The sequence below is a fragment of the Peromyscus californicus genome, unplaced genomic scaffold (genome assembly GCF_007827085.1).
Source record: "Peromyscus californicus insignis strain IS unplaced genomic scaffold, ASM782708v3 Scaffold_9__1_contigs__length_137607984, whole genome shotgun sequence".
Classification (NCBI taxonomy): domain Eukaryota; kingdom Metazoa; phylum Chordata; class Mammalia; order Rodentia; family Cricetidae; genus Peromyscus; species Peromyscus californicus.
Genome location: NW_026294617.1, coordinates 67,295,925 through 67,303,557, shown reverse-complemented (window position 1 = coordinate 67,303,557; position 7,633 = coordinate 67,295,925).

Genomic DNA, 7,633 nt, shown 5'->3' with positions numbered 1-7,633 from the left:
ACACAGGGCTCTGAGGTTTGCTGCCCTGAGCAGGATTGGGAAGGGCTCGGAGGCCAGAGAGCAGAAAAGACCTGAAAAGCCTATGAGCTATTTCCAATGTTGATTATGGGGCATGGGAGATGCCTGAACCCCACTGGAGGATTACTGGAGAAGCTGAACAGAAGGGGTACAGAGTTCTGGGAGTGTGGCTTGGGCAAAGGGAACCTTCTGGGAAAGTGGCAGAGAGATCTGGGAATAGCAGAGATGAGCACCAGTCCTTCAGGTAACAGGGCTTGAAGCTTTGCACTGGGGTGTGGGAGTATGTGGGAGTCCAGCTCTGGCCTGCTCCCACCTTTTGAAGGGTTCTTATGTGGAGGAGAGAGGAATTAAGAAATGATAGAGAGACCTAGACGACGACGACGAGAAGAAAGACAGACACAGGATAGCTTCGGGAGGGCCTGGGTCAATACCCAACAGCCTCGTCCTTTATTCAGAAGAGCTTTTTATAATATGCCAAGGGGAGAGGCAAAAGACTTCCCCCTGCAAGATCAAAGCACACCATACAGCCAAGTGCAGACAGACCCTTCCAAACACCTAGTAACCACACACGTGGTCAAATCATCTCCTTATGCAGCCCTGCTGGGTACAGCAAGCTCAGATTCTCTGACCCAGAGTAAGGTCTCACTAGATAGCCTCTGTGGGCTTCCACCCTGGGGCAAGAAGGGACTGTACCCTTCCTTGGTCTGCTAGTGGCCTCCTCCTCGATGGATATTCAGACACTTGCCCACAGCACCCCGACCACCTAGGGCACATAGCTGGCCTGAATGGAGGCTTGTGCATGTGAAGCACATACAAATAGCACTCCTTCCGCTGCCGCTGGGCCCCACTGCCATTAACTCTGTCCTTGTCCCACTGTGGCCCCTGCCCCCTCTCTGTTAATTACCTCCTGGCTGTGCCAAGTCCATTAGCTGCCCTCAGTCCCAGGGGCTGAGCACCAGTTGAGATGGATAGCTATAAGGAGATGGGTGGAATGGGGCCCTGGGGATTTTGGGGGGCTTGAGACTGAGACAGCAACCTGGGGCCATAGGGTAGTATTTTCCCTCCCTCTACTCCCTTTTCCGACCAGCGCCTTGTTGGCTGGAAGGAGGCTCTGAGAGGCTGGGGTGTTGTGGAGCACTGAGCCCAGGAACCAGGCTCCCTTCAGTCACTCTGACCGAGTGTTGTGCCTCGGGTCTCCTGCCCCGGGACAGGCCTCTGAGGAACTTGGGGTTCTCCTGCTCCCTTAGATCTGGATTCTCAGAAGGAGGCTAGGATAGCTGCCAGATTTCCAGGACCCTGCAGACAGGTTTCTAGGGCTGCTTGGGAGGGTACCCCACCTTGCCTGAGTCCCCTCAGGCTGAGGACAGGTCCTAGCTGACTGCGCAGGCCCTGGGGCTGTAAGTAGCGTCTGGAGGGAGCTTGCCGTGTTCCTGTGTGGCCTTGGACTGGCTGCTCAGTGCTGGCAGAAGCAGAGAAGCCAGGACTCGGGGACCCTGGGTTCTAGCCTCCCGTGCCACTGATGTGCCAGGCTACCCAGGTGCCTCCAGCAGGGTGTGCACTGGCTGCGTGTTCTGAATTTTCCAGACCGTCTTTCTGCCCCCTCCGAGCTGTGAAAAATGGAGAGTTGCCAGTAGTGAGGGCTGAAGGCTGGAGTGGGGAGAGACAGACAAGCCGAGGCCATCGCTGCAGGAACCAACCAGGAGAGGCCAGGAGGGGAAGAGGCAGCAGCCAGGAGCCCCGGGACCCGGCAGGGCAGAGCCCCTGAGATGGTCTGCGTTTCTTTGCCTGGAATCCAGGCCCCTAGACCAGAGTGCTCGTCACCCACCACCCACTAAGCTGAGCCCTTCCGCTCCTTACTGGGTTATGTGCCCTCGTAGGTAAACTTCTAGACTCTGGAGCTTAGTTCTGCCATTGACTAGTATAATGTCACCCGGCATTTCTGTACCTTAGTGTCTTCTGCTAAATGGGGATAGACAATAACAGCAGACCCCCCCCCCCCCCCAAGGGATGCTGGGAGGCTGAGATCCGTGTGTAAAGCTCTCCCGATGGGGCCCGACCTCCAGCCGGTGCCCAGTAGAGACTGTTCTTAGGCCAGTGTTCTTTCCTGCTCATCTTCTCTCTTCCTTCCCCTCTCTAGCCTGTCTCAGGCCTTGGGGGCCCAGCTGGGGCCCTGCTAGTATTCACGATGGTAATCCATTCCATCCTGAGTGTGAGCAGGTATCCTGGGGACTGCAGTGTTTGAGAAGGGATACTTACTTTTGACCCCAGTCCCAACCCTCCCCTCTACCTGCAATCGCTTCAGAGTGGAGTGTATGAGGTGTGGAGGGCTGTAGACTGAGGCTCTAATGCCCTTCTCTTGCTGTGTGGAGGACAGGGCCAAGCCCCATGCCCACTGTCTTCTTATCCCCAACCCTCAAACTCCCTGGCTGTCCTAGCAGGGATGTCTCTCCTGACTTGTCTGGGCGACCTGGGGGACAGGATAGGGACCTTGGTACCTTGTGACAGGTGATTCTGGGTTATGGCCCCTTACTGGCCGGGTCAGGTCTCTGCCAGTCACTAGAGATGTCGGACTGGAAAATGTACTAAGACTTTGCTCCCTTTCCCTGTAGCCTGCTGTTCCAAGTGTCCGGAAGCCCTTCTTGCAGTCTACCTTTGTGCCTCTCACTTGGATTTGAAGGGGTTACTCAGCTCCGGGCCTGCCCACGGCAGGTCTCAGCTGCCTGGGGCCTGTGGTCAGGGCTAATGCAAGCGAGAAGTGGAGGACAAGAAGGATAAAGTTATTAGTGTCTTCATCTTTGAGGGATATTGATTGCTGGGTCTCCAGGCCCATTTGGTCTTATAATGGGGTGCATGGAGGTGTTGGGAGGGGCACAGAAAGATCCCACGTAGCCCCCACCCCTTCTTCTGGAATGGTGGCCACACAAGGTCTGGTCCAAGGATGACAGTAGAGACAGGCTTTGTGAGTGAGAGCTCTGGGGAGATGGGGGCATAGGAAAGCTGAGGGGGCTCAGGGCTTGGTACTCTAGCACCGGCCTGTTTTGTGTGCATGTGAGAGAGAATGTGAGCACACTTAGAGCTGCTGAAGAGATCTGGGGGGATTCCTGGTCCGCCCTGAGCCCTTACCTGCCCCCCCCCCGGCAGCTATTGAGCAGGCTCTTCCCACGGGATGGGGGAGTAACTTTGGCCTTGTGTGTCCAGCTTCCTATTTGCATGGGACGCCCTGTGAGATGGTTGGTACAGCCTTGTCTCTCCACCTAGAGCTTTGCACATTCCTGTCTTCATCTTGAGATGGATGTGGGCCAGAAGGGCTTAGGTATCAGGCCCACCTTCTCCAGGCAGGCCCCCCTGTTGGGTGTCCGCTGGAGGCTGAGAGAGGGAGGTACCGAGGGTATGATGGCGGGCACAGAAGCAAACTTCTCCCTCCCAGCCTCCCTTTAACTCAGATGAGAAGGGCCTGGTGCTCCTCTGCTCAGGGACTCCGAAGCTCACTTCTCTTTCCCAGAGGAACTGGCTTCCCCTCTTCTGGGGTGGGAGAGGAGGTAATTAATGACGGAAGGCTGGACAGTGAATGTTCAGGGCTAATGTTGGTATTAATCAGGAGCTGGTCCCCAGTCCCCAGTGAAGGATCAGGTTCAGCTGGGCCAATGAATGTGTGTGTGTGTGTGTGTGTGTGTGTGTGTGTGTGTGTGTGTGTGTGTGTGTGTGCTGTGGGGCAGCAGGAACTCCTGACTCCTTTCTCAGTTTCCTGCCCTCTCCACAGTGCCTCCACGTAACCCTCCTACCCCTTGCCATGACTTTCCTGGACCTCCCTCCTGGTGTATTCCTGAACCTCCTGTTGAGGAAGTGGCCGATTTCTTCTCAAGTTCAAGTCTGTCTCTGGATGTAGGTGGGGGTGAACCAGGCCATCCCCCCTTCCATGGCCCCTCACTAGCCCTTCCTGCAGACAGGCACATTAGGTGACTCCCGGGCTGCCTGTCCAGCTAATTGCCTTTCAACCTTCCCCTCATCACCAGGGTGTCCCCCCACAAGCTCCATTAGCCCCCCTTCCCCGATAGCCCCTAAATCAGCCCCAATTATTCATGCAGGGGGTGTGCTGGGCTGAGCTGTGATTGCAGCTGGAGTGGAGGGGTGAAGATGGAGATTTGATCTGAGTGCCAGGCAAGCTGGCGGGAGGCAGAGGCAGAGCAGGGACAGGAGGGGCTGGAACCTGGGGGCAGATGCAGAACAGTGACCATCTTGGGGGCAGGAATCTGGAAGTCTAAAGTGTGTGTGTCGGGGTGGGGGGCAGACTGAGAAGTGGGCATTTGACCTCAGGAGGGTTTGGGGAAATCGGCTGGCACTCCTCTTCAAGGGTGAAGCTTACTCTGCCTATCATCAGTTGTAACCAGGTGTTCATGAGGGACTGGCTGGAAAGGAGAGTGGGCAGCAGTAGGCTTCCTTCCTGAGAGGCCCCTCTGCTCCTTGTAAGACCAGGCTGGTCAGCACCTACAGTCTCCACTCACAGCGTCCACTCGGAGCTCTGTCAGGGAGCCTTCTCTGGGAGTTGGGATGCTTTGAGCAAAGTTCCTGAAAGGCAGATGTCTCTACGACTCCTTGTAAGGTCATCCCCACTGAGGGTGGGGGAGGCTTCCAGCCCTGGCTCCTTGGCAGCTCTTCTGGTCTATCCATCCCTGAGCTCATGTGGATCAGCATAGCAGCCGCTTCCCCAGGCTCGCGGGCTCCACCTCTCCCTACAGCCTGTTCTCAGCACAGCAATATTCCTGTGAGGATCATGCCTGCCTCTGGTCAAGCTATTCCAATGGCTTCTCATCCCACACAGAGCAAACTCCAGTAGCTCGCCTGTGGCCTAAGAGGTTCCTGGAGGTTTGGCTCTGACACCACCTTTCTGATGAAGGGTGGACGAAGCTCTAAGAGTGTAAATGTGGGTGTTTAGAAGGCAGTCTCGTGCCACTGTTTAAACAGTAGAAGCAGCTCCATCTCTGGGGCCCGAGCGTTAAACTTTCTTAGCAGGAATGGGATGTGGGGGCAGAGTGTGGCTCCCAGAGCAAGAGCGTGGAGCTGAATGTCTGAGTGCAAGTTGAACCACGTGCATGCCTCACTTTCTCTCTGCACCGCAGCCTCCCCCATTGGTTGCTTTAAATGAGCAGGATCAGTTAACTTCCAAAGCCACCAGCTTCCTACTACAGAACGCGGGTTTTCTGCAGCCTGTCCTTGAGTGATACGACTGTTTCTACTGCCCCCTGCTGGACAGCTACAGGCATCAAAGTCCAACTTTGTGTTTCCTTCCCGGAGCATTGGTACCATCCAGTGCACCTGAGCTCAAAACAGCAATTATCTCGGGTGGTGGCTCACGCCTTTAATCACAGCATTCGGGAGGTAGAGGCAGGTGCATCTCTGAGTTTGAGGCCAGCTTGGTCTAAAATGGCCAGGGCTACACAGAGAAACCTTGTCAGGAAAAACCAAAACCAAAACAAACAAAACAAAAACAACAAAAAACCCAAACAAACAAAAAAACCCCAAAAACAAAAACAAAAACCTACCACAAAAACAACAAAAAACAATTATTAAACAGTATTGCCTGTCTCTTAGCTTGATTCTCCACATAGAAATAATCTCAGCAAATATTATACACAAAGGACTTGAAACCACAATACTCAAGAATTAGTAACTGTCAGGACACAGCAATCCTATTCTTGAATAGCTACCAGGAGCACAGACTATGGAGGCCACACAGGACCTGTGCTCACAGGCTCACAGTACCTAGCTGTAGCAGTCCCAACTGTACAAGACCTAGTGTTATCACCTGCTAGTAGAGGACACCCAGTGACCCAGAAACCTTATGGTGAGGGAAAGAAGATAGATATATGTTGTGGAATATTATTTTAACTGGGCAAAGATGTGTTACATTTGTTTATGCTGCAGAATATAACTGCGTAAAGGTGTGTTACTTTTGTTTATGCTGCATTTGTTTAATGATGTAAGGATGTGTGTTTAATTATGACAAGATGTGTTGCATCTGTTTCACTTTGCCTGCCCAAGGCACCTGATTGGTCTAGTAAAAAGCTAAATGGCCGGCCGGGCAGTGATGGTGCATGCCTTTAATCGCAGCACTCAGGAGGCAGAGGCAGGTGCATCTCTGTGAGTTCGAGGCCAGCCTGGTCTACAGAGTGATTTCCAGGACACCCAGGACTGTTACACAGAGAAACCCTGTCTCAAAAAAACAAAAACAAAACAAAACAAAAAGCTGAATGGCCAATAGCTAGGCAGGAGAAAGGATAGGTGGGACTGGCGGGCAGAGAGACTAAGTAGGAGGAGAAATCTGGGCTCAAGGGGGAAGAACAAGAGAAGAAGAAGAGAACAAGGGAGATGCCAGGGGCCAGAAGCCATGTAGCCATCAGTCAGCCAGACAGACAGACAGCCAGCAAGAAAGTAAGACAAGGTAAAAAGCCCTGAGGCAAAACGTAGATGAAGGGAAACAGGTTAAGTTATAAGAGCTAGCAAGAAAAGAGCTAACCTAAGGCCAAGCATTCAAAACTCATGATAAGTCTCTGTGTCATGATTTGGGAGCTGGATGGTGGCCCTAAAGAAAAAGCCTGGTACAGACAGAAGTGAGTACATACTGTATGGTTGCGTTTACACAGACGCTCTAGAAAAAAATCTACGGTGACAGAAAACAAATCAAAATTTTCATGAGCTTGGGTTAGGGGTGAGAATGGAATCCGGGTCATTATTGCAGAGTGGATTAGGTAAACTGGGGGGGGGTCATTTAAAATATTATATGTATGTTGTAAATGGGAGGGGATTGTGCTTTGGGATCCCTGTGGGCTCAGTGAACTTTTGAGATTCTCACCTTCCGCCACGTGGGTCCCTGGGATCAAACTCAGGTCGTCAGTTTTGGTGGCAGGTGCCTTTCCCAACGGAGCCATCTCACTATCCCCAGAGATGGACTTTTTAAAAAAAATTTTGAGACAGGGTTTCTATGTGTAACAGTCCTAGCTGTCTTGGAACTTGCTTTGTAGACCTGGTTAACCTCAAACTCACAAAGATCCACCTGCTTCTGTGCAGGGCCAGGGGATGTAGACTGAGTTTCAGTTTGGGATGAGAGGAAAGCTCTGGAAATCGATAGTGCCAAAGGTGGCACACACGTGAAGTACTTTATGTCACTGAACTGTTCGCTTCACATTTGTTGAAAGGATAAACCTTACATTTTGCCACAGTAAAATTTTAGGACACTACTTATCAAACCAAGCGGGCTCGTTTTTATTATATATCCATCACGCCTAAATAAAGGTAGCCCTGCTCCTGAGAATTCAACCCAGGACCGGCAGCATGAGCCACACCCAACAGTCCCAAGTTGTCTTTGCTTTACACCCTGACTAGGGTGGGTCGCTGAGTGCTTCGGAGGAGCAACCGGATGGACAGCGGCTGAGATCTTGCCTTGCTTGGCCTCTGGATATCCTGCTTCCACCCACGCAAAGGTCGCAATGACCTGACCGGACAGGCGGGGGCGCCCCTCCCCTCCGCCGAGGGCCGCCAGAGGGCGCCGCCGGGCAGGAAAGAGGGGCGTCGGGTGGACAGCGACGCCGGGAGCGGAGCGGGCGCTGATCGGAAGGCT